General features: G+C 39.8%; 1 protein-coding gene across 2 annotated transcripts in view; it reads left to right on the top strand.

Moving 5' to 3' along the window:
• The window catches only part of LOC311431390 (uncharacterized protein), a 541,797-nt gene that overhangs the window by 130,606 nt on the left and 386,362 nt on the right, over nucleotides 1–24,829 (top strand). For both annotated transcript variants that reach the window (XR_014689389.1, XR_014689390.1), the window contains one exon: nucleotides 4,999–5,113. The gene's annotated coding sequence lies outside the window, so the exon portion shown is untranslated. The remainder of the gene's footprint in view (nucleotides 1–4,998; nucleotides 5,114–24,829) is intronic.

Below are 24,829 nucleotides of genomic sequence, written 5' to 3'. Positions count from 1 at the left end.
CTTGCATCCCTGGGCACATTGCCGGGGGCAGCCCCTGTCTGGCCCCACTCTTCAAAGGCCTTTAGGCTTTCTCTTTCCCCTGGAACCCTAATCTGAGGTTGAGCTCTGAGCTAATAACATAATTAATAGGACATCTCCTTCTCTTTGCTACTATGAGAGATGACACAACAGGGTAATATTGGTGCTACTTTTTCTCTCTGGCAGGGAATACAAACTGCTGCTGTTCTTCCTTCTCTTCTGTTCCGGTGGGGGGATGGCAGGGATCACAACATAAAATAGGGCATTAGGATGACTGTCACCGTGCATATGGGCTTTGGATTGATGTGACCTGGATTTGTATGGTTTGCCTCCCCCATATTGTGTTTCTTGATGGTGAGGGGAGATTTAGATTATATTCTCTCCTGAGAAGATGTCCATAGCTCATATTACATATGGTCTTGTCCCCAAATCTCTCTCCCGTTCTCTTCTAACCCTAATTCTAACCTTAACACTACGTCCTCTCCCCTCCCCCTCCAAAAAAAAAAGGAACCAAACAGACATGCAAACAAAAAGCCCCACAAAACACAAATTTTAGCCGTATTGTATAGGATTTTGAATGGATGTAAGCAAATATGAATTGCTTCTTTGAAGGTTTTGAAGTATTCTGTTTGTTGTCTGTCATTATCACTGTCATGCTTCATTATATGAGCATTTGTCGGAAATGCATCAAGTAAAGTAAGAAGCAGTTGGTTCCTGGAACTGGTCCTTCTTTTTCCTTTTTTCCCCTTTCCCCTTCCCCTTCCCCTTCCCCCCTTCCCCTTCTCTTTTCCTTTCCCCCCTTCCCCTTTCCCTTCCACATTACTTCCCTTTCCCTTTCCCTTTCCCTTTCCCTTTCCCTTTCCCTTTCCCTTTCCCTTTCCCTTTCCCTTTCCCTTTCCCTTTCCCTTTCCCTTTCCCTTTCCCTTTCCCTTTCCCTTTCCCTTTCCCTTTCCCTTTCCCTTTCCCTTTCCCTTTCCCTTTCCCTTTCCCTTTCCCTTCCCTTCCCTTTCCCCAACTTCCCCTTTTTTCCCCCTCTCCATTTTCCCCTTTTCCCCTTTTCCCATTTCTCCCCCCTTTTCCCTTTTTCCCCCCTTTTTTCCTTTCCCTTTTCCTTCTTTTCCAAACATTTCGAATCAATATGGCTCAATTTGCCACTTTTTTGATAGTATCCTTGGAAAAAACAGAGCTAAACTCTAGGTCACATCAGTGTGATCTTGACAAAGTGATATCATTTTACCTGCTAAACTGCCAGTCAAAAATTGGTAGCGGTAAGGATTGCTGTGAAAGTTGTCTTTTATGAGACCTTTTGGTTGTGCGAATGGGCATGACACTTTTTGGAGGAGGGAAGAACATCAAGACTGTTTTCCAGAAATACTTTTTCATTTCATGAAAGCCTCATATCCACTTGATTTTTAACTTCCCTTATGTCACAGTGGTGATGGAGTTTAGATGGTGCTCCGCATATCCCCCTACCCTTTTGTATTTGTGTGTGGGTGTGTGAGCATGCACATGGGAGTCTCTTCGAGATTGCTGTTTTACAAGGCAATTGGCATTAAAAGTAGGGGAGAAGGGGAATTTCACTATCCTGTCTGGCCAACTGTGTGATCTGTAGCCAGGTCCATTTTGGCAGGACTGGCTCACACCCCTGTGTTTGTGTACACACACACTGTCCTTGCTGAATGTTTTGTGGGAAGATCCTGTGGAAGAAGATATGTCTGTGTCTGTGTGGGTTGGGTGGTCTGATTTATTCTGCTATGTTTTAATTGATTGATTTATCTCCTCTTCTATTCTCTCATGTTCTCCCAAATCATAGAAATATCCTGTTGGTTTTTTTTTTTCCTCCTTTTTTTCCTTTTTTTTTTTTTTTTTTTTTTTCCTTATAAATATTTTACAAATGTGTTTCTGATGATTTTGGAAGGCTTTTGAAGAGACAGGTTGGGCTTTTCTGACTATTCTTTTTTTTTTTTTTTTTCTTCTTTTAGATAAAAGTATTAAAAGATAGTTACAGTTGGTTGCCTGGATAGTAGAGCTTATGCAGAGGAGGGGATTTACTCTTCAGTATCTCAGCCATGTATCTTAGTTTAATTATTCAGTTAGTCAGCTGCTTCATGAAATATAAGCACATGGTCGCATAAAAATGAAGTGAAATAGTCTATCTAGCCATCTTGAATCTTAAATAAAGTTGGTATTGTTTTGAATGTGTTAAAAATAACAGAATTTTCTTCTCCTTTTTGCAGAGATTAATTTAAACCTTAAATCAGATCATTCAGAATTAGATACCTGAAACCAGGCAGACTTTCAGACCCAAGTTAAGTGAATGAAAGATGTATTGCAATTATCTAATGTATTTTCATAAACTCCTCTGTTCTCCCTGTCTTGTGAAAGTATATAAGGAAATGTAATATGGTTGATTTGTATGTGCAGGTTTGATGCTTGCCCCCCAAAAAAAAAAAAAAAAAAAAAGAGTCAAATACTGTGGCTTGTAGTTTGTTGTCATACTTTAGGGCCAATTCAAAAAATCCAGGTTCCCTTTGGTTTCAGTGAGTTGAAGCTTGAGTATGTATGTCAAGGTTTGCCCTTTAAACAACCCAACTCTATTCTGGTGCCCATCCATTTCTATTTTTAACTCCAGAACAATAAAGCATACGTTTCAAGTGATTTTTCTAGCACTAGCTGAGACTTCTGGCTTTTCTTGTTCACACCAGCTGCTGACAGATTTTAAGGTGTGTGCTTCTGCATGTTTGAAGAAGCTATCATAGATATTGGTGACAGCTGGGCTTTGAAATGTTCTTGGCAACCATCACAAAGTGCATGGGGAAGGAGTTGTCATGAACATTTACAGACCATGCTTCATTCACATGTTAGTCTTCTAATAATGACCCTTCCTATTTGAACTTGAGGAGCTAGAGGACTTCCTCTTAGTTCACAGAAACAGATTCAGGCATTAAAGCCAAGGATCCAAGTAACATTTTTATGATGGCAAGTTTGATTAATCAAATTTAGGTTTCATTTTTTTTCTGTGGCTGCCAGAGGTGTCCAAACTCTTGTGTGGGTATCTTTCCCTTTTTTGCACTTTAGTTGCTTGAGCTGGAAAAGATGCTGCTTTACATTTTGAAGGCTGGGATTTCAGATTATAAAATTCAGTAATCTTTTCTCCATTAATAGTGTAATGTGCAGCATGTTCCTCAGCAGATAATTAAATGCAGCATTTTATGTTTAGGCACATAATCAGATAAATGTATAATAGGAAGAGATTTGTGTTCACAGATGCTGTATCTGCTTCAGGTGTAAACTAAACCAACAGAAGTCTCTGTAGGCAAAGCAGTGCAAGCCCTGCGCAGTTACTCTGGACACGTCTCCAGCATGTCAGGAGTTTATATACATCATGATTATATAAAAACTGATTGCAAGTTCCTAAACCAGTTATTTGCATAAACCACAAACTGCTAGGTTGTCAAGCCGGTGACCTCAGCTGTAACCCTTGAAGCAGTGTGTGTGTATGCAGGCGCATGTGTAGCGTGGGATTCCCCCTCCCCCCCCCTTTTTTTTAAAAAAAAAAAAAAAAGGAAGACTTGTGATTTCATTTCTTTTCACTCTCAAACACCTAATTTGGACAAGGATCATGCTATCTAGATGCAAAGACTTGAACTTCTTCCAACTTTGTTCAACCACAATGTGTTTTATTCATCCCAGTAAAAAAAGCAAAGGTGCACTTAACAATCTAATAAAGAATGAAAGTTCACTGTTGACAAAATGTCCTTTCTCTTTTATCCTCCTCAGGATTTTCAGCGTTTTTGTTTTGTTTTGTTTTGCTTTGTTTATAAATGACCTTTTATTTGGCTTTCTTAGTTTTAGAAGAGTCTGTAATGCTATTTGTGGGGTTGAATCTGTGGATGCCTCTGATCTGCCAGGGCCCAGTGTCTCTAGTTCATGCTGTATGGCTCCAAGTGTTACAGATGTGTTCTTTAAAACTTTGTGATTTCAGACTGGAATGCCTGCTAAAGTTGGCTTTCTCCTAAGTTAGAGAAGTGGATGCCACCCACATGTGTACATGGAAATGTGTACAGTATGAATGAGAAAATGGGTATTTGTAGTAGAGTTACATAAAAATAATGTATAACATTAGGAATAAGAATTACATAGTATTAGGACATATTTTCATGAGAATGTACTTGCATGAGCAAAGTGCAAATACAGAGTTTTCTGTACTTAATCTTAGTGATGGATATTTTATTACTGCTTACTTAGTAAGGCTAAAGTCTTAGCCATACCATTTGGCTCCTAAACCTGCCACAGCAGATTGTGATTTTAAGATGGGCAGGTGTTACTATGTGTGTCCTGTGTGGTGGCAAAGGGTGTATACAAGGGGCTCTGCAAGCATTGCGGAACCATCACTGAGCTGATTCAGTAAATTAAATAAAAGCTACTGAAAGCTGGAGACTACAGAGACTACAGGGAACAAGAAAATCCGCTTCTGGGGGTGAATCTGTGTTCTGTTGATACAATTTGGTTTCTTTTTGTAGCATGAAAGTTCAGTAAGCTTTATGTATCAAGGCTCTGTTTTAAGAGCACATTCCAGGTTATGTTTCTGCTCAAGAAAGTTTTTACTATTTTTTTTTAATGTTTATTTTTTTTTTCCTCCTTTCTTTTGTAAGGAAGCATCCTGACAGAAAGTTTGGACTTGCTCCAGTAATTGAAGAGACTGTAGGATTTGTTGTAACTGAACATGAAAAAACTTGAAATACTGGCTGTGCAGTTTTATAAAAGCATTTTTTTTGTCATCTTATAGTCATTTGACTTTGTATTAGAGCATTGTCTTTGACTTGAATGCCTGCAAGAAATAATATAGTATGAACTAATTATTTTGAAGTACATATTATAATAGTTTTAAATTTATTTATTTATTTATTTATTTATTTCCCAAGGCATTACTTAAAGTTACTAAGTGCTCCTGTCCTGTTTACATTTTCTTTATTTCAGGCTTGAGCCACAGAACAGGGTGAGGATTTACAGTTCTGGAGGAGAAGTATGAATGGGATTGAAGGATTTACATGAGGACTCTGAACTCCTTCCCTTCCTGAGTCAGGAAGGATAGGTGAGTGAACTATGGGATAATTTGTAATTAACTTGGTTCTTACTTAAGAAGGTCTTTAGTCAAAACAGGAAGATACAATTCAGATGAATGTATATAAGAACAGAACAGACTTCAGATACTGCAGACACACCCCTTAATTATAAACAACAGTTTTCAGAGTTTTATGTTCCTGTTTAGTAATAAAAGGGTTTCCAGAAAGGATGGTGTGAGGTTGCTTCAAATCACTCCTCCCCCAGCCTTCCAAAACTCTCTCTGATACACAACTTTTTTTTTTTTTTTTTTTTTTTTGATTTGGTAACTTTACACCCAAAGTCAATGATGCCTGAGCTGCTAAAATGATTTTAGCCATTCCCGAAGCAGTTCTGAGTTAAGACTGCAACTGGAGAAGAGCATGAGCTGGAGCTGTGTTAGACCCCTGCGTGTCACTTGTTATAACAAATAACATGAGACAGATGGGGCAGTATTGGCCCAAGATCCATCCATACTGCATCTGGACTGCTTGGGAAGTCTCTCAGAGTGGACAAGATGTGGGAGTTGCTTCCAATGGCTGCAGCCCTGGCTTGGATTTCTCCTGCATCTCTCCCCTGCTCCTTCCCTGCCCAGAGAGGGTAAGGGAGAAACTAGGAGCCAAACCCAGTAAGGTGGGGTAGATGGGAGATCAGTTCAGGCTCACTCTGACTGTAGATGCATCATTAGGAAAGGCCATGTAATCTTTTTGTGGAAATTATATCTTTACTTTGGGAGTACTTAACATATAACACCTTCAGGTCCTGACCAGCAAATAAGATCTATGCTCCTTAATACAATCTTTTCAAAGGAAGTAGATCTAATTCTTGTTGTAAAAGCATAAGAAAATGGTGAAGCCTTAGCTTTTTGAAGGGAGTTCTCACTTGTGTGTCTGTATGGGTGGGTCAGGAGTATGTATGTGATCCTGTGTAGCTACCAATGCTGTAGGATTGCTGAGAATTGAAGAACAGCAAGTGCCAATTGCGACTATGACTGTGCACTGGCGGCAATATCACACCAACTGAGACTCCATAAGAGGGTGCACTTCTGATTGCAGTTATCACTGCACATACAGCTCTTGCACCAAGTTGTGACAAAACAATAAATAGTTAAGAACTAGAGAAAATGAGTTTTAATGCAGGCAGAGTAGCAGAATTATTTTTGTATTAATTTAAACTGTCTAACAGCTTAGGTTCATTTTGCTTGTTTAAGCAGAGCTGAAAATAGGCTGAAAATCCCCATCTATTTCTAGTCCACTTCAGAGGGCCAGCACTGAGATATTGCCATGCCACCGACTGCCCTGCAGCCCAGAGCAAATGGTGTAGGAAGAACAGCTTTAACAATGACACTATGGCCTAGAAGGTGTGAGGGAGGAAGTCTTAGGTTTTGCCTGAAGCAAAATCTGCTACAGGTGAAAGTGTATGCTGCAGAGGAAGGGGAAGTGTATGGTGAGGCAACACAGGTTGCAGCAAGGTGTAGGAGTGTCTTAGCACACAGAGTGGGAGAAGGGTAGGCAGCAGAGCAACGTGGGTGTCAGCGGTGTGTGTCAAAGTGTCTGGAGCTCAGTGGGTGGAGGAAGGAAAGAAACGGGAGTAGAAACTTGTGAGAGTTCACAGAGAGCAGGATGAAAGGATGCAGTGCAGTGAAGAGGATGGGAATATTTCTGTTGAACCATGTTTGCCAGACACGTTTTTCCCCTCCACAGATATTTCTTGGTGGGCTTTATTTGAGAGTAAGTTTGAAGGAGTCTCCCCTGTAGCTGGTGAGAGAGGAAAGGTGAAAACGAAGTTGGGAGCCAGAAATAAAACATTTCTGAATTGGAGGAAAGAACAAAGGGGTGAGAAATGTGCAGGCAATAATGAGAACATTTTTTTTTGAAGGGGAAAATTGGAAGGTAATGGGAAAGCAGGGATCTACATCAGGAAAGACACACAGTGGTAAGATTGAATTTCTAGGTTTCTCATTTTTATTCGCCATTATAATGTGAATGGCAATTCCTATTGGAGGGAAGAAACTTCAACTTGTCTCAGCAAGGAAATGAAAAAGCTCCCTCGATTTGTTTGCATACACAAAGAATGCTTTAATGCAAGTGTGGGAAAGCAGCAGAAACATTTTGATAGTACTTTCTGTACTTTATATGTTTCAGTGAGAAGGAGTGCCTAGGGTCAGACAACTCAGTAACCATGAGCCTACAAACCCACACCTGGCTGTCTTGTGTTTTCTAAAAATGTGCTTTGTTTTTCCAATCTTTTTTATGCTGTCTTGCTAAGAAAAAAATAATGTTCTTAAAATTTATTTTGAAGTTAGTCATAAGCAAGTATAGTTTTATGCTGGCCTGCATATTCACCACTGTGGGTAAGATTAAAATGGTTGGAAATGTTTTACAGATCTGGGCTTAGCATTCGTCCTGTCATAGATAGGTGAGCGTTCACCTGGAGAGATGTGGCTTCTGTCTGAAGCCAGAGCAGGTCTGAGGCTGCCCTAATATCTCAAGTGGGCAAAGGCCTTCAAAACAGCAATAAGCCTGGCAAAATAGAAAGCACTCTGTGCTTGTGGTTGTATTCAGTTTTACTTTGTGTATGCTTTTCCTTGGCTACAGCTATGCTTCTGCAGTGTGTCTGGTATATTAGCTTTATCAGTGGGAAACTGGAGTTGGTAACCCAAATATGTGTCAGAAAAGAACATTTTATCCCAATTTGTCCTCATGCAGTCCCTATATGGTATTATGTGGAACTAGAAAGACTTTTATTTTAGCAGGTGCTAAATATGGTGTCAATGTTTGCTTACAGGCAGGGCATTATGTTTTCCTGCGCATTTCGTCTTTTTCCACTTCCAACTTTTTTCTGGGTTGGTCTGAGGGCTTTGGGACCTTGTCGTGTTTTCCCAGACACCCATCAGTGCTATGAGGTAGTTGCTGATAAGGGGATGCAGTTACAGGAGCAGTGGAGGGCAGAGCCTGTTGAGCTGTAGCTATCCTGACCTGCCAGGAAGAGACACCTATGTCCTGCCTGTGCTGCCTCATTGTCATCCCCACCATATGGTGGTGCTGGCACTTGTGGGGCTGACACCAAAGCCTCACATATGTGGGGGACATAGGGAGACATATGTGGCTGTATGTCTGGTGCCTTCCACTGCTGTATGCCTGGGAGTTTTTCTATTCCCAGACATGTTAGGCAAAGAGCTTGTACTGCCTGGCCTTGTTCTGTGCCTATTTCTAACCCTGTACATTCATTTTTTTTTTTTTTTAAACCTCTCAAAATGTAGGTAAAGCTGGCATTCTGTTGTATCTGTAAAGATGCTGACCTAGCATCAAATGTAGTATGATGAAGTGATAAATGTTTCAAGCTTCTGGCCTTTTATCTCTGCTCTTTTTTTTTTTTTTTTTTTTTTTTTTTTTTTTTTTTTAATGCTTCTCAAACTTAAGTGATTGAAAAGCTTTCCAGATCTGATAACTGAAAAGATTTCAAGTGAAACTTCTGGCTCCTGTCCCAGCATGAGATCATACAAAGTGATATTAGCTGAATTTGTACCAGAGTTTGAAAGGAATATGAAAACATGTTACTGTTAGTCTCTCTCATCTATTTTTCAGCTCTGCTGTGCAAACGCCTTCTCATGGGTTAACTTCTCTATAAGATTTTAAAAGCTTTCAAATTCATGTGTATATGTGTGTGTGTTTTATACATTTTCTCCACTCCAGTAATGTATTTAGGTTATACTCTTTTTTATTATTATTTTTATTTTTATTCTTGATAGCAGGACCTTTTTTTTTTTTTTTTTTAATAGAAATTTTAAGATGTAGTGTAGATGAGAAAATTCACTTTTAGAGGAAGGTTGCCCTGTTTCTATTCCAAAATTAAGAGAAGTTAAAGTAAAAAAAAAATGCCACAGGTAACTCTTCTTCTGTGTCTGCTTGCTACAATAGGCATTGTTGAAAGCAACAGTCTGGTACATGTGTACATGCCTAATAAGGGTAAAAGTGTGTCAACTTTATGTGTTTTGTGGGTTTCCTGTACAAAATTAAAATAAGACAAATAATGCCTTCAGTTAGGCCTTTAGGTTACTGGATAAGACTGAACTTCAAGGTTGCAAAGCCAAGCAATAGGAGGCTAGAAAATTGTACAATTAAAACTACTTGTTCACTCTCTTAGTAAATATTAATTTTGATTGCCTTTAATTAGAGGATTGTGTACTATTTTTTCCCCAGAAGGTCTCTATGTCATTCATCACACAGCATGGCTAATGCTTAATGAGTGGGTTGGTTGTTGATGTTTTGTTTCTCACCATTTATTGTATGGCCTTATTTACTGTGTGCTTGGCAGATGGTGCACTGAACACAGAACTATTCATTTCCTCATATAGTTTTTTACGGTGTTAACAACATATAGGGTTACTTTACCCCATATTTTTCAGGAAATCTTAATCAGGTGTGCAAAATCATATATATATATATGCATATTTAACCAAACTCTGAGCCTCAGCTGTTAGTTTTAAGGGGGAAGATGTCCAACATGGTTGCCTCAGTCTTTAATAGAGGAACAAGCAGGTTGTACTGACTCTGTATCTCACTCTTCTTTCTGTAGCAGAAGATAAGAGTGGTTCAAAGCCCATGCTGGGGCATGTTTTGTCTCCAGGACTGGAAGAATTTGGTGGAAGTATTGTAAACAGCTATAGCTTCCCTGCACCCCACACAGTGTTTGCATTGTCCTGTTGTTGTTTGCACATAGAAACATAGACTTGTGTCATTGACAATCCTCTACTGTGGTTGAAGGTAACCATGCAATACGTTTTGTCCAGCAAGCTTAGAGCATTCCCTCAGCAACCCACTCTCCAACATTCAGTGCATATTTAAGACCTAAGGGAAATGAATGAAGTTTCAAAATCTACAATAAGCTACAGGAAAAGAACACCCTTCATCTGGTTTCTGTCTTTAGGACTGTAAGCTCTTCAGGCCGGAGACCGTGCCTTCCCATATGTCGATAAAGCATTTCAAGCATTACGTTAGTATAAACACCAGTGGATGAGGTCATAATATATCAAACAACATAATTAAATCAGTGCTTTATTCACGGTCTGTGTCTCATTATGGCTGTCTCCTAGGTCACACTACAGCCTTGAAGATCGTGTAAGAACTCAAATGTTATAACAGCCCTCACAGAAACATTTGCTTTGAAGTTGATGCTACTCAAAACCAATCTGCAGAAAAATGTATTTTTGTAAAATGTGGTCCTATTTTGAAAAAGTTGTGTAAACGGGAAACATTTATTATTGATTTTTATCATAAATTGCCATGCCCGCAGACACTGATCATGTGTTTGTGATGGGTTTTCATGACTGAATAGAGGTCTGGAAGAAGTTGAGTGAATGATGTATTAGAATGGACCTTACTTTTTCAAGGGGAGCATGAGCTTAAAGTGGGACCTGCCAAGTTACCAGACATTGGGCATTGGGGTGAAACTGGGAGTTTTAGAATTTAATTGATACTTCAACTTTTGTCTGCTACTTGAAAGTGAGCTCACTTTAAACCAAAATAGGAAAATATAGTAAGTAGGATCCTCCATATGCTTTCAGAGTCCTGTTACCCACACTTTAAATCTCAAGGTATATAAGCACCTATATATGTTTTACAGTGATAGATCCTTATGTGTTTTTTTACGAGGAAATAGGCTACCAATTTTGTCTGAGCAGCATGGTGCTTTGAAGTCTGAAATAATAAATGTAGATATGCACGTAAGCCTCGTGCCTCACCAAGTTTGATGCCTTAGGCATGTGTTATTGCTTACCTATGCCATAATTACTGTACACATGTAGCTACAGGAATATGCCCATATGGTTTTCCTACTGTAAACTTTCAGGTGACTTGCTAATCTAGGCCAGTGCTCGGAAGCAAGGACTGGTCCCAGTTCTTAATAATTACAAAGCTGGCATATGGACTTCAACATTAAGCCTCTCCCAGATCCACTTGAAATTGGGTTACAGTCATATTTTATCTTGCTTTTTGAATAGCAGCCTGACAGCGTGCAGAGTTACAATGTTGTTTGACATGCTCTCTCCCCATCTTGCTGGCAAGGGAAAAAGAGGCAAAGATATGTAGAGTTTATATTCTCTTTGCTTTGCCATAAACTAAGGAGACTTTTTTCTTCTGGGACTTTCCTGAATTTATTCATATTAACTGATGAATTTACTGGCATAACACATGTTCTTCCTCCCTAATTTTTATCTATTAGTCTCTAGCATCTTTCTTCAGCACCAGTAGTGAAAGCACTGATGGGTGAGTTGATGACATTTGTTACAGGCTGCTATTTGCTAAATCTGGTACTGAAAACAGGAAAGTGAAGAGAGAGCAAAGGCAACTCCTTAGTGTTCTTCATGAGGAGTGGTCTGTGGAAATTAAACATCAAAGCAGAGTTCTGTGGCTTACCCAAATGGTCGTGTTGGAGGTCTGGGGCAGCCATCAGCTAGGGCTGCCTCTGGGAGAAGTCTGCTCTCCAAACTGTGAGGAGAGGCTTGGTGGGTCCTGCTGGAGGTTGGAATTGGTGGGTCCTGATAGGTAGCTCCCCTGCTGGGAAGAGCAGCCCTCCTGGAAGGGCAGGAAGGCTGTGGGAGGGCAGAGAAAGCTACTTGCCCCAGGGCTAGAGCAGGAAATCACCTGGCTGCTGCCCAGCTACTGAAACAGCAGCAAAGAGAGGTCTGTTACCCTGCCTGCAGATGGGTGCTTCTGTGTGGCTCTGGGTGCTACAAAGGAGTTGCTTTGCTTGTACTGAGATCTAGTCTTGAGAATTGTGCTGTGCCCCGCTTTTTTGAGTTTTCTTTGATAAAAACAGCTGGCCAGAGGTTGATAAAAATATTTTTGAGAGAAAAAAAGTATAAAAGACTCTAGTCTAAAATTTCCGTCATCTTCAAAAAATGCCTTTAATTTTATTATGTTTTGTCAGTGGCTTGAATGTTGACTGGTTAGTCACTTGGTAAGCCTCCGAATAAAAAGAATATACACTATTGTTGGTTTTACACCTTTTCTATGTCCTTGTTCACTTTTCATTGTTTCACTGATATTATTATTATTTTTTTTTAATACCCAGTCAGAGTAAAACAAATGTGGTAAACTCTAATTTAGAGGTGTTAGCAAGGGCTGGCTCATGCTGATAAAAGGGTCAGCCAGGCTTTGCCGGTTCTTTATTATAATCCACTACCCACTGTGGTTTAGCCTCTCTGAATATTACTCTCCTGTTATACTTGCTATCATCTCTGTGCAGATTATAGCTTAATACTTGCAAATGACCTAAATATAATGAACAGCAAGCCAGAAAAACTCTAAAAGCATACCCTATGAGAAGACGAGGGCAATACTAGCAAACTTGTTTTTCTTAGGACTAGTGTGAACAAGTGTTGGGTGTAAAGAAAAAAAAATGCTTTTTTTTTTTTTTTTTTTTCCCCCTCGTTGCAGTGACACAATTCTCATTTCTGTTTGCAGTCATCTAGTCAAGCTAATTCTCATTTCTGTTTGCAATCATCTAAGCGAGTGTTTAGGTGTGTTAAGTGGCAGGGCCTATGTGTCCATGCACAGCTCGCTGTGCCACAGATACGAAGCAACACACAGCTTTCAAGTGGGAGCCATCTCAGAGCACAGGCAGAGCAAGCTCAGGTCTGCCTGTACCTGCCTTTGTGCAGAGATCTTGAGAAGAAACCAGAGGCACCCATTTTCTCTTTATTACTGCATTGTACCAGAGGCAACTACTCTAATTAAAATTTGTAGTTAGCATTGGTTTGATATCCCTCCTGTAAATTTCAGTCATGTTAAGACTTCCTCATGGTGGTGGAGAGGTGTGGAGCAGAGTCATGGAGAAGCCAAACAGCACAAACATGAGTGCTTGCATAACCCACTGTGGCAGCCCTACCTCCGTCTTCCATAAGGGTTGTTAAGAAATTACCTGCGACTCTTGGTACAAGGAAAATTACTAAACAGCTTAAAAGATAATGTGACTAATACTGTGTAGAGGAGGAGAAAAGGGCTGTCTTTCTGTCTGGTGTTGCAAGAGGTACGAGTCACATCCTGCTCTCTGCCACACTGGGAGGGAAAGGTGCTTGACCAGGCTCACCACAGCCTTGCTGCTTCTGACCATTCCCCAGTGTGCTGTTTCCCATAGGTTTGAGCTAGTGGAAAAAGCTGAAAATCCATATAACATGGATGGTAAGGTGAAGAAATTAATGTTTTAATGAAGGTGCTAAAGGATGGTATTGTATGGATGGTATTGTCTTATGCTTAGAAAAACAGAAACCTGGAAGACTACTAGTTTTCTGAATAGGTCTGTTTTTCCTTCTCAGTCGCTTAGTTGTTCATTTGCTTTTGCTATCCTGGTGGCTACTAAAATGCTGTGCCAGGGTACTGTCTTCTGTTTGCTTTTAGAAGCTGGAAGACTGAAAAGTTCTTCCCTCCAAGTGTTTGTTTGCTGTCCTGTACTGGGTTGTTTCCATCACTGCAGTTAGTTGAAGGAAGAACACTACGTTCATTTCCTTTCAGGGACCAGAGGAATTGATTGCATAGGAGATACGGTCTGGTGTGTATCTACCTTTTCCCACATATAAAACCGTTTTTCTCATGGGAAGGCTGGTGTTTAAGACGAGGGTCTGGATGTGATCTCTCTGTTGGACATGACATTGCAGCCCATGTATGGGAAAGAGGAGCAGGGTGGCACTACGTTCAGAGTTTGGCACCCGTGTCAAGCTTCCCCTCACACTATATTTGACCTGAAATGAGTAGCTGATATGATATCACCATGGGTGTTGCCAGACTTTTCGTCTTTAAGTATTAATTTTTGGGAAAAAATAACAAATATTTTCTTTTTAAACAGAAAGAGAAAGCCCAAGAGGATCTTGGCTGGCTCTGCATGCCCTATAGGTATGTCTGATTGTTTTTGATGAGTGAGGCATTGTCCTCCTGTTTACCTCTCTCAAAGGAAGTGTCTGTTGACACAGTCTGTGTTTCAATAATCTTTATTATACAATGCTCTGGGAAGCCTTCAGGGCAAGCCAAGCTGGCCCTAAAAGCATCTCCTTAGTCACAAAGTGAGATGGCCGCAGCCAGACGCCCACGGCTCACATTGCTTTATTCACCGAGATCTCCGCACCAGTAATGCTGGATCTCGTGGCAGCTCCCACTGCCTTCATTTGGAACAGTGCAAGAGGCTGTGGCTCTCCTGACAGCTGCCATGCTTCTGTGTGGTACCTGGCAGGGGCTGGGATTTTGGTGCATCTTCAGTGTGGGTGCTGTGTGGTGCAGATGGGCATGGAGGGGTTGTGGAGGTGATTGTTCTCCCTTGCCTTTGGCCTGGTTTTCCCCTCCCTCTCCTCCAACCCACATGTTTTCTGCACGCCCTCAGACTGAAGGAGTTTACAAGTCAGGGCTGAACTGTTGGAGGTGAGCAAACACCGGATGATTTGCGTGACGTTGTGACAGGATAATGAATTATTTCGTGCTCTTGTAAACCTGAATACACGGAGCTGGCTTTGGTTTGCATCAATGTGATGTTTTCCTTTAATGCTTAACAATAAGTTGTAGGTAAATGCCTTTCTGGGCGTATCATTTCTGAGCAAGTAAAAATCCCACTATCAGCAGAGCATCCTGCTCTTTTGTTCTCCTGGGCCCCAGGAGCGCTCTGAGCCTGACCAGCCATGTTGCCTCCTTGAGGCATCTCTTCCAGATCCGTGTGGCTGCCTGACAGCTCTGAGCATCTGTGCTCCCACACCTTTCAAAGCAGGAATGATTTTACAATGTCTAGAGAGAGAGAGACGGTTAGAAACCTGCCTCCCTCAAGACGTCTGTAGTCCCAACATGATGCTTAGCTTTAGCATCAGCTGCTTGCACTGCAAGATAGCTGTATTCTCAGTTAAAAACCCAGGAAGGCTAGAAGTGAAGAAACAAGGTACGAGTGACCCAGTTGTCAAGTGTAAGGTACTTCTTGTAGGGCACGGGGAGCTGCCTAACAGCTAATTATTTTAATTGATGTTTGAATACTTTGCAGGGTCATGCATTAATGATGAAAGCAGCTTATGCCTTCCTTACAGCCAAAGATTTTAAGGGCCAAATTCACTGCGAATATAAAGAGTGGTGCAAATTATATGTTGGAGCCCAATTGTTCCCCTGCAGGCTATAAACAACTCCTATTTTATGTCACTAGGGGTTATTTGTCTCCTGTGGGAGAGACTATAGTCTGTGGTATAGCTGACCAGAAAATGGTTGTTAGTGATAAAGCAGTGTAATTTGCATTGATTTATTATTCATTGGCTGTACAGAATGAATGCAGTTTACCCAGCAAGAGGAATTGTCACCAAATTCTTTTGTCACTTAAACAAATGTCCCTGCTGAGTTTAACTGAGATGTGCTATTGTAACAGAGTGGAGTTTATCACACACTTTCCAGCTTGTAACTCTATGAAATCTGAATCAGACTTCAGTAAGAGCTGACTGCAAGCTGAATTTTGCTCTGTCCAAATAAGGATCGATGATAAGAAGTATATGTACACAAGGAAAAACTAAATGCACTTCCCTGAATTTGTCCAAATTCCCTGCCATCCAATTACATGTACATCCTGCTTTAGAAGCTCTAGTGCTTTATATCTAGCATTATGTGTCTAAAATAATAGATCTTCCTTGGATACAGGGAAGATGGATTTGTGTTTGCTGTGGAAAAACTAGGATAAAGATCATCCTTGTAAGGTGTTCTTCTGAAAGGGTTAATTTTAGTTCTTACAGACATTATGAGACGTGTTAGGATTGACATAGGCATGATATTTCCAAGTGTATTTTGGTATTGGTGTTCCTCTGAAAACTGCAGCTCTTGGAAGAAAATGATTTGGTAAAGACTGCTTGTGGGGTTGCTCTCTCCCTCTTGCTCCACACTTTCTTTTAAGGCAGCCTTCTGTTTCCAGTGGGTTTAGAAGGAAATCTGGAAACGTGAATCAAATGCTATTTCAAACTCAAAAATTAGAAAGCATAACAAAAAAGGAAGAATGTCTCTAATAAGAATTATTTTTAAATCAGTCTGGGGGGGGGGGTTGTTTTATACTCAATTTATTTTTAAGACTGTGTGTCTGTGGCAGTGCTAAAGCTTGACTGCTGTTACAGGTGTTGAAATGTCCCTTCTAGAGCTATTGGTGTCACTGATTTCATGCCTGGAGCATGCAGAATTGGTGCTGTATGGTCTTATGGTCTTCAGCAATGGTTGCTGAGAGCACAGACCTGTCTGCTTGTTAGTGCAGCTACACTGACAGCTCAGCAGGCCACCTTCCACCCCAGTTCTTCAGATGCAGACTTGCCAGCCTGGGGGGTGCTGGTGCAGGTCTCAGACTGGGATGTTTTGGCACCCCTGGCATGTGAGGGGACTGCCACCAACCATTTGGCCACCTCTATGGGTTCCTGACCCTGCTTCCTCAGCCCTCTCCTTGGGGTCAAGGTGACACCATGTTGCACTGACAGTTCTCCAGCTCTGAGGTGATTTGGGTCACAATAAAACTGGTAGTAACATAAGAGGTAAAGCAACACTGGAGGAAATCCTCAGAGGCTTTCTAATGTTTCATTTTGTTTTGTGCATTGGCTTACCATCAGCCTTCCTCAAGGAGACCTGGCTGTGATCAGCCTTTGAATAAACACTGTGTGTCGTGCCATGGGCCATCATTTTTCACAGACTGGGATGAACTTGTAGGAAGGAGTACCATAAACTATAAATCACTCTTTTATAGACTAGTTTATTTGGCAAAATCTGAATAAAATAAGAAATTTGGAACTTAAGTCTTCTCCAAAAGGAGCATGTATGTCCTATCCATTTAAAGCAGAACTGTTTTGTAGCATATTCCTTCAGATTTTTTGTTAAAGGTTAGCAAAATTGTTTAGACAGCTCTGGTGGCTGCACATCAATCTGCTGTAACCAGCTGATTAATGCAACTGATTTCTGCAGTGAATTTCTCTAATCACTTCTTATTTACAAACTGGAATGGTTTTGTTTAAAGCAGCTATGCTGAGTATTCATCCATCTTAAAATTTAATTCCTTGAGTGAAGTAAGTTTAGGAAACACAAATTTAATGAACCTCTTAATGACACCCAGTGCCCCATAAAAGAAGAGGTCTTATGCAAATTTTCTGGTAGTGTTAATCCCCCTTGCCATCTCTTACAGCCAAAGTAAGAGAATAAATTTTTCTTCAAGCAAATAAAGAAGAAATCATAGTGAGTGTAGGCAAATACTCCAAAGTCTACAAGGAAGTGTGCTGGAAGCCAAGAGACTATGGATTTCCATTATCCAAGCTACTGACAGGTAATTTGAAATAATCTACAGATTTTTATTTTATTTTTTAAAATTTATTTAGACATCATAGTCTTACTCTACTGGAAAATACAGGGGGATCCTACTTTAGAAAAGGAGTAAAACTATATAATCCGTTTTCAAGCAGAGTTAGGCACTGTGCTGTTGTCTCTGCTGTGATACTTTCAGCTTCTTTACAGAGTGCAAGTGCTGCATCCTTCTCTGTTTTTATTCTGTTGGTGAACATCATACTAACTGCTAGTACATAATCTGTTGCCAGTGGTAAGTATAAGAAATATTTAGCAGTGCAGTCCTAGCCACTTTCAACATGCTGTGAAGGATTTTTCTTACTACAGGAAACTCAGTTTGACAAATGTGCCCAGGAATTGGGATGAAGGAGTAAAAGCAAAGTCTATACATTTCATAGTCCAGTCAGTAAGCCCTATTGTATTGTTGCTTGGCAGAAAATGAGTCTCCAAGAAGGTTTTAAATGGTCAGTTGGTCCGTTATATAGCATGTTGTGTCATACAAAGCAGGTTTAACTGAGGAAAAAAAAATTTAAAAAATCTAAATTGTTACTTGAAGGTTTAATGCAGTCATTAAGGGCCACCAATAATCTGTTAGTCATCTACAGCAGTCACCATGCCTACTATTTTATTTTGTAAAACAGGCATATTCTCCCTGCACTTTTGTGACAGACTCTTTTTTGGTTTCTTTCTGTTACCATATGTATCTTTGGCAGGATATTCTTCTGTTCTGCAAGTTTCCCTTTGTTCTTTGTACCTCACCACTAGGTAAGGTACACTCATTACACTTAACCACTCATTTTATGAGGTCACAATCAAGCTTTCTATCTTGATGGCTCAGATATGTTTGTACTTTAATCCCTTGTTGGAGCAAAATCTCTGACATTTCCAGGTAGTGGTCTCACCATTTTTCTGCACTTACTGGACAGAACTCCAGTCTGTGACATCACCTTCAGTTTGGCTTTTCTTTTAGTTTCTTTCACAAAAGTTATCTGATGTTTTCAGATTCTTGTAGACTTCTGAAGAAGCATTTCTTATCTGTGTGTACCACTAAAACTCTTGCTCAGTCCTTCATCACCGTATTCCCCTCTGTCTGCCAAGTTACTTTCTTCAGGCTTTGATATGTGCTCTTTGTCCTGTTAATGGCGCTTTAGATTGCTCCTACAAAAGATACTCCAAACATACCACTATTAAATTTACCCTTTTCCTGATAGAATTCCCTTTACTTTTCATTGCCTTAAACAAAAATCAACTTTACTTTAAAATGACTGAATAGTCTACCTCTGCTCTACCTGTAGTTCATAGTTTTTGGAGGCTGACTCTGCTCTTCATAAGCCTCTAGCACCCACCTCCTTCTCTTGTTATATTTCTAGGATTCTACGATTTCTAAGCAGCGTATCTGTGCTTTTTGTGCTTTTGCTCTTTCTTTGGAAAAACAAACAAACAAAACAAACCAACAAAAAAATGAGGATATGAAAATCTCTTCCCAGTTCCACTTTTGCCATGATTTCTGCAGTAAGTTTAGTCGCTAGAGATCAGAATTCATCCTGTCCCTAAAGGAGGCATGTAGGTTCCTCCCATAATAGGTGGGAGGAAAGCTTGGGCTGTGTTTCTGGTATCCATTCAAGAAAAGAGACTATTTCTTAAGGGATGGTCTACATCACTCTGTGGGTTAGTAGTGGGTTAGTAGTCTTTGATACTGAGTTTGTTACAGCAGCTAAATATGTTAAGAAATGACAGGAAAAGATCTGAAGATGATCATACAATATTCATGCCCTCTCCTGAGTGTGCAGGAAATAGAAAAGGCAGAAGATACAATAACGAGTAATGGAAAGAGAGTAAGGAAAAAAGAAAGTGATAGAAGTGGTAGGGATGTTAATCAGATCAACAGGACGGTTAATAAAAGGTTTGTGCTTAGCCCAACAAGGCAGTTGTGGTCAGTTAGAAAAAAGGAAAGGGTTTGGGCTTAAATACTGGGTTGATAGGATGGAGGAATCCAGAATACCTGTGAAAACAAATATTGTAGAGAACAATAGACACATAACAAAACAATAGTCTTACTGGAAAAGTAGTACTGAATAAATTTCTGTGTTCAGGAAGAACAGAAATAGAAGGTAATAGGCTGTGTGTATGAACAATATGAAAGATCATTAAAAAAAAAAAAAAAAAAAAAAAAAAAACGCACAGAAACACTCCAACAGGAAAGGACATCCTGAATAGAAGAATATCTGGTTTGGTTTTAGCAACTAATGATGAGATCATAGAAGAGCTAGTCATGAGAAATAACTTCAGACCAAATGATCAGAAATTGATTTAATTAAAATGAAGGGAAGATTAAAAGGATGTCCTTAATTAAAAGTTGTCTTTGAAAGATAGCAAACTAGAGTCTGTCAAACTGCAAGCAAGGCATGTGGGCTGCACTGGGGAGGCCAGGGACTTGAACAGTGCAAAAATTTGGAGTTTTTGCAAGTACACAAGTAGTCTGTTTTTTTTTTTTGTCCCAAAGAAGAATAAAAAGTTATGAGGAAAGTGTGAAAATTAGACTTGCCAGTATTCAGGCTAAATGAAAAATTGCAAGTAATGTTTAGACACACAGGAAAAGGACACACATCAGCCGTGTAAACAAATTCCAAACAGCAAGAGGGCTACTATATAATGGTGCTGCTTGTTCAGGGATCAAGCATAATTTAGATGCGGCCTTAGTGTAAAAAATACCACCCCCACAGCCCTGTCCCACAGACAAACCAGCCACCCCCCAAAAAACAAACCCTCATGATGTCCATCAGGACAAAAATCTGAATGTGGCAGAAGCAAAGCTTGAGTGTGTTAGTGTTCCTGAATTGTGCAGAAATAGGTAACCAGCCTTTGTAACTGCTCACTTGAAAACTGAAGGTATGACAGGAAGCATTTTTCACAAATCCTTCAACACCTGTTGTCCACCTCTAGGCTGTATGATTTACACTTGATAGTGTCACTTATCTGCAACTATCAGCTATCTGTAGTTCTGTGTTGTCACACTGCTTGGTGTTGTGGATTCTTGAAGATGGCTACGTCAATTTGGGAAGGTTCAAAGTATATAAAACTTGGAGAAAAGTTAAAAAGGGGGTGTAAAAATAACTTTATTTGTGGTGCCATGTTAGGAAATTATTTGCAGGGTTCAGTTAGGAGTTTTCTGACTGAGCGAAGAAGGGAAGATAAATTCAGCAGTTGTACATTTTATGACCTGATATAAGGCAGTGGTATTTTTGGGACACTCAAGGGGAGAATGTTGTCAGACTGGTTATGATAAAGCACTGAGTGAGAGATTTAAGCTTCTGAGATTAGAAGAAAGGGATTGAAAGAGAGCAGATGGATGTCGTACTCAGGAGAGAAGGAAATATCACAAGTGATCTTGAATCTTCTGTTGTGTAAGCATTGAAATCCCAAAGTTTACAGCAGGAGAGGAGGAAGTTTTGGAGGGAAGGTGTTTGGTATGAGAACAAGATAATTTATGTTGGTGACAAAGTGTAAAACTTGAAAATCTGGGAATAAAATGAGACATGTACGAGTGCAAAGGAAATGTCTTAGAAGGGGAAGAGTTGTCTGATGATGTGGTCTCATGAATTGCTTGATATGATACAAGGCTGCTGGCCAGAGTAGATAGATCTTGTTGAGAAGAAGTGTGCTGGGGCAGAGCCTTCCAGGTTCAAAAGTGCCCACTGATACTATGGGCCAACCACAGCAAAGAACAGTCATGGACAGGAAAAAAATTGAACCAATTTGAAAGTTCATGGAGGATGAGATGTCAGAGCAGGGATGATCAGCAATATCTAAAGAACCAGAAGGGCCAGCCTAGAGGAAGATCGAGGGATCTCCTTGATATTTGCCCAGGAAGAGATCATGAATGACCCTAGGGAGAAGAGTTTCGTCCAAGCAGAAACGGCAGAAGATGGGCTGGATGTGATCCTGGGTAAAGTTGGAAGAGAGAGGAAGTGAGTGCATTAGCTTCAGCCTATGTTTGTAACGCGCTTAGATACAGAAAGGAGGAAAATAGAGCAATTGCTGAAAAAGATAGGGATCTGATCTTGCAGACAGCAGAAAAGGGGACAGAGTGAGAAGACAGAGAGGTAAGCAGAGACCGAACTTTAGTGAAACAGAAGTGTCCAGCTGAAGACAAATGGAAAAGACTCCAAAATTACGGATGAATAAAGGTAAGTGTTCTGCAGGCTCTGTATTAGCATACTGCTACATATTAGACATTAGCATACTGTTCTTTTTGGTAGGAATTAGCAAAGAGCAGTGAGAAAATTCAGTTGCAAAAGTGAGCTGTTTCATACGTAATGAAAAAAAAAATCAGCCAAATCAACTTGTTCTAAAGTTAAAGTGATTTGAAGCAGCAGCATGCTACCGCCGTCCTTTTCCTCTTCCTACTCCCAGACAGCAGGGCCCAGTGCCGACGTGTGCTGGTGTTAGGGTGTCTGCTGCAGACGGAAATCGCTGAGCTCTGGAAGGAGCGCGATGCATCCAGGCTTCAGGGGCAGCACAACCTAATTGTCTGGCTCTGGTCCAGCCGCTGATTGACCCAATAAACTCTAATGAATCTGGATTCCTGCAGTCTGATTTGCTTCCTCTCTCCATGATGTGCCTTTCTCAGTCCACGAGGAGCTGAAACCTGAGTGCTGGCTTTGACAAAGGGAGTGTGAGAGGGGGGAAGGAGGGGAAGAAAAGGCAGATAACAGCCGAATGTAATCAGTGTTTTATTACCATCCCCAGGAAGTGGGAACGGCTTTAAAAAAAAAAAAAAAAAAGGAAAAAAAAAAAGTAGTAGGTTGGAGCAAGGAAAGTTAATTATGGTGAGGTTATTTGACAGGAAATTACAAAATACAAACAGACAGAAGAAACACATTTTAAAACAGGGTAGGAAATCTCAAGTTACTTCACTGTGTATATTCAAAACCCCCAAAGCAAAGGCTGAAAATAGCAGTTTAAACAAACGCTATCTTATCTGATAAAGGCATTTCAGTCACAAAAGGAAATTTATATATTGGGTTGACAGTCTTAAAATAAACTGATTGTCTTGATAACACCATAGATTTAATTGTGGGAAAAATTGGGTTCATTTGTATGGCCTGCAGATGCAGTAAATTCCCATGTAATTTCATTTCTTTTCTTTCTTTGTATATTTCTTGTCTTCTAAGCAGTGTTTATCAGTGTTTTCCAGAAATTGTAAAGGTAGATTTATGCATATAGGATGAGACTGATAAATATGTGCATATTTTAAAGACTTCCATGCAGAACAGATACAATTCATTTCCTATGCTACTGTATGGAAGCATATTAAGGGTACTTCAGCAAGTTAACCAGATTCAGAAGGATTTTGGCAGAAATGTACTGCTTTGGGATGAAGATAGAATTTCCAGTACTCGTGACCAGAAATATTATTTTATTCATTTCATTGTTAGTATGCTTACAATAAGCTCTTGAGCATGTGGTGTGTTTTTTCACTTTCTGTGAGGAAAGGAAACTCTTTTGTTAAGGAGAGCAGAAACTGTTTGCTAGCCTAGTTCTTTTGTAACCTTGCTGTAGGTACCAAAGCTGCAAAGAACAGTAAGGAAGAGCTTGCCACTACCTGGACTGTCACTGTGTCTTTTGTTGTGAACAAAATTCTCTAAAAGAAAGATGCTGAGATACTGAGATTTTGTTTTGTTTTGCTCTTTTAGCAAATCCTTTATTTCTAGCATACCCCTTACCATTCTTCTTTGAAGCTTACATCTGTATAGATATCTGTGGCCTTATAGTGAAATAGAATAGATATTATCAGGACTGTACAATTTGATTTGCTTGCAGGGAGGGAGCAAAGAAAATAGAGAAAATAACTGAGTTGTATAGGTGATATATTAGATTATTTCTGTGTGAACAGAATAGACTTAGAATACTGTGGGACAAACATCTTGCTTGCTTATGACTCAAGTAGTAACAAAAGTAAGTAAATGGCATTAAGAGGTTTAAAGGGACACCTGCCTGGCTGCTATGGCTTCAGACTTAGTTTGTGTTCCTCTCTTAGAGCTCATCAGACTGCATATCTAGCTGTTGTGATGCACTAGGCACATCTGTGGCTTGTTCCCAACCCTCTCTCCCCTTCCCCACCCCTCCACACTCCCCACAGTTAATTTGTCTGTTGTGCCTGTGACTCACTATTGCTAACACTGTTGAACCTTCAAAATCTGTGAACACAATGAAGAAAGGTGCGCATTTAATGTAAATTAGGGGTAGGTAATGCTTCTTGTTGTCTTGAGATGCAGCTTGACATTCTCATGTCACCTGTACTTAGAACTCCCAGTTTTGTAGGTGATCCAGGTATACTTGGAGGTCTCTTGGAGATTACTTAGAATTATCTGGCCTCGTGGGACACTTCACAGGACTCAGAGGGTATCACTTCAGTGTAGTATAAAGATGACTTCACATCAACTTGCATTCATAAGTGTTGACTAAAAGGCCCAGTTTTAAAGTACAAAATCTTGTTAGCAGTCCTTCAAAACTGTCAAGATCTGATGAGTCCATAAGGATTTTTGCTATTTAACAAAGAAATATCATTTGTCTGTGGACCAAGAGGATTGGGTTGCATAAATATTCTGTACTTGTGATCATTGTATTTTATACTTGAAATAAACTGAAGTGAAAGTTGTTCAGGAAATAAGTTGATTTTTTTTTTTAATTATTTTTTTTTCTGGTCTCATTTATGTCTCATTTAAATGATCAACTACTTTAAAGGGATTTCATAACTCAGTTGGGGGAGTTCACAAGGGAAAATTGTGGGAGGAAGGTAGTTTCCTCCTTAATAAGAGAGAGTGTTGATGACAATAAGAGCTGCTAATCTAAATCAGTAATTTTTTTTTAAGTGAAAAATAGAAACTAATAGCAAGTAAAATAAGAACTAGAACAAAAATGTCTTTCTGAAAGTTGCATATCGAGACTATGGAAAAACTGGGAGTAGTTTCCTGACTGACTCATTTTTTTTATTTTTATTTTTTTCTGAAACAATCTACAGTTAGTCCCTGATACATTTCTGAAAGGAACATAAATGTTGTATAGTAACAAAAGGAGATCAATAAAATGAAGTGTGCTATAGTCAGCTTTCCAGAATGCTGCTGTAAGTATTGGAAACTTGCGCATTTTCCCATCTGTTTCTTTTTTTCAGCAGCAATAAATACAATGCCTGCACTGACAAGCTGATAGAAGATTTTCTTAAGGTTATATAGCAAGTTTCAAAATTAACATCTCTAAAGAGCCCTGATATCATTTAAAAATAGCTGGCTATTACTGTGAAGTGTCTTTTATAATCAGCTTTCCCTTTTCTTTTTAAAATGGATGTACATGTGAATTAAACTTAAGGAATTGCCTTCATTACAGATAAT

The sequence above is a fragment of the Aythya ferina genome, assembly GCF_964211825.1.
Source record: "Aythya ferina genome assembly, chromosome: 2".
Lineage (NCBI taxonomy): Eukaryota > Metazoa > Chordata > Aves > Anseriformes > Anatidae > Aythya > Aythya ferina.
The sequence above is the reverse complement of the archived record's forward strand: the minus strand, read 5'-3'. Positions and strand labels throughout refer to the sequence as shown.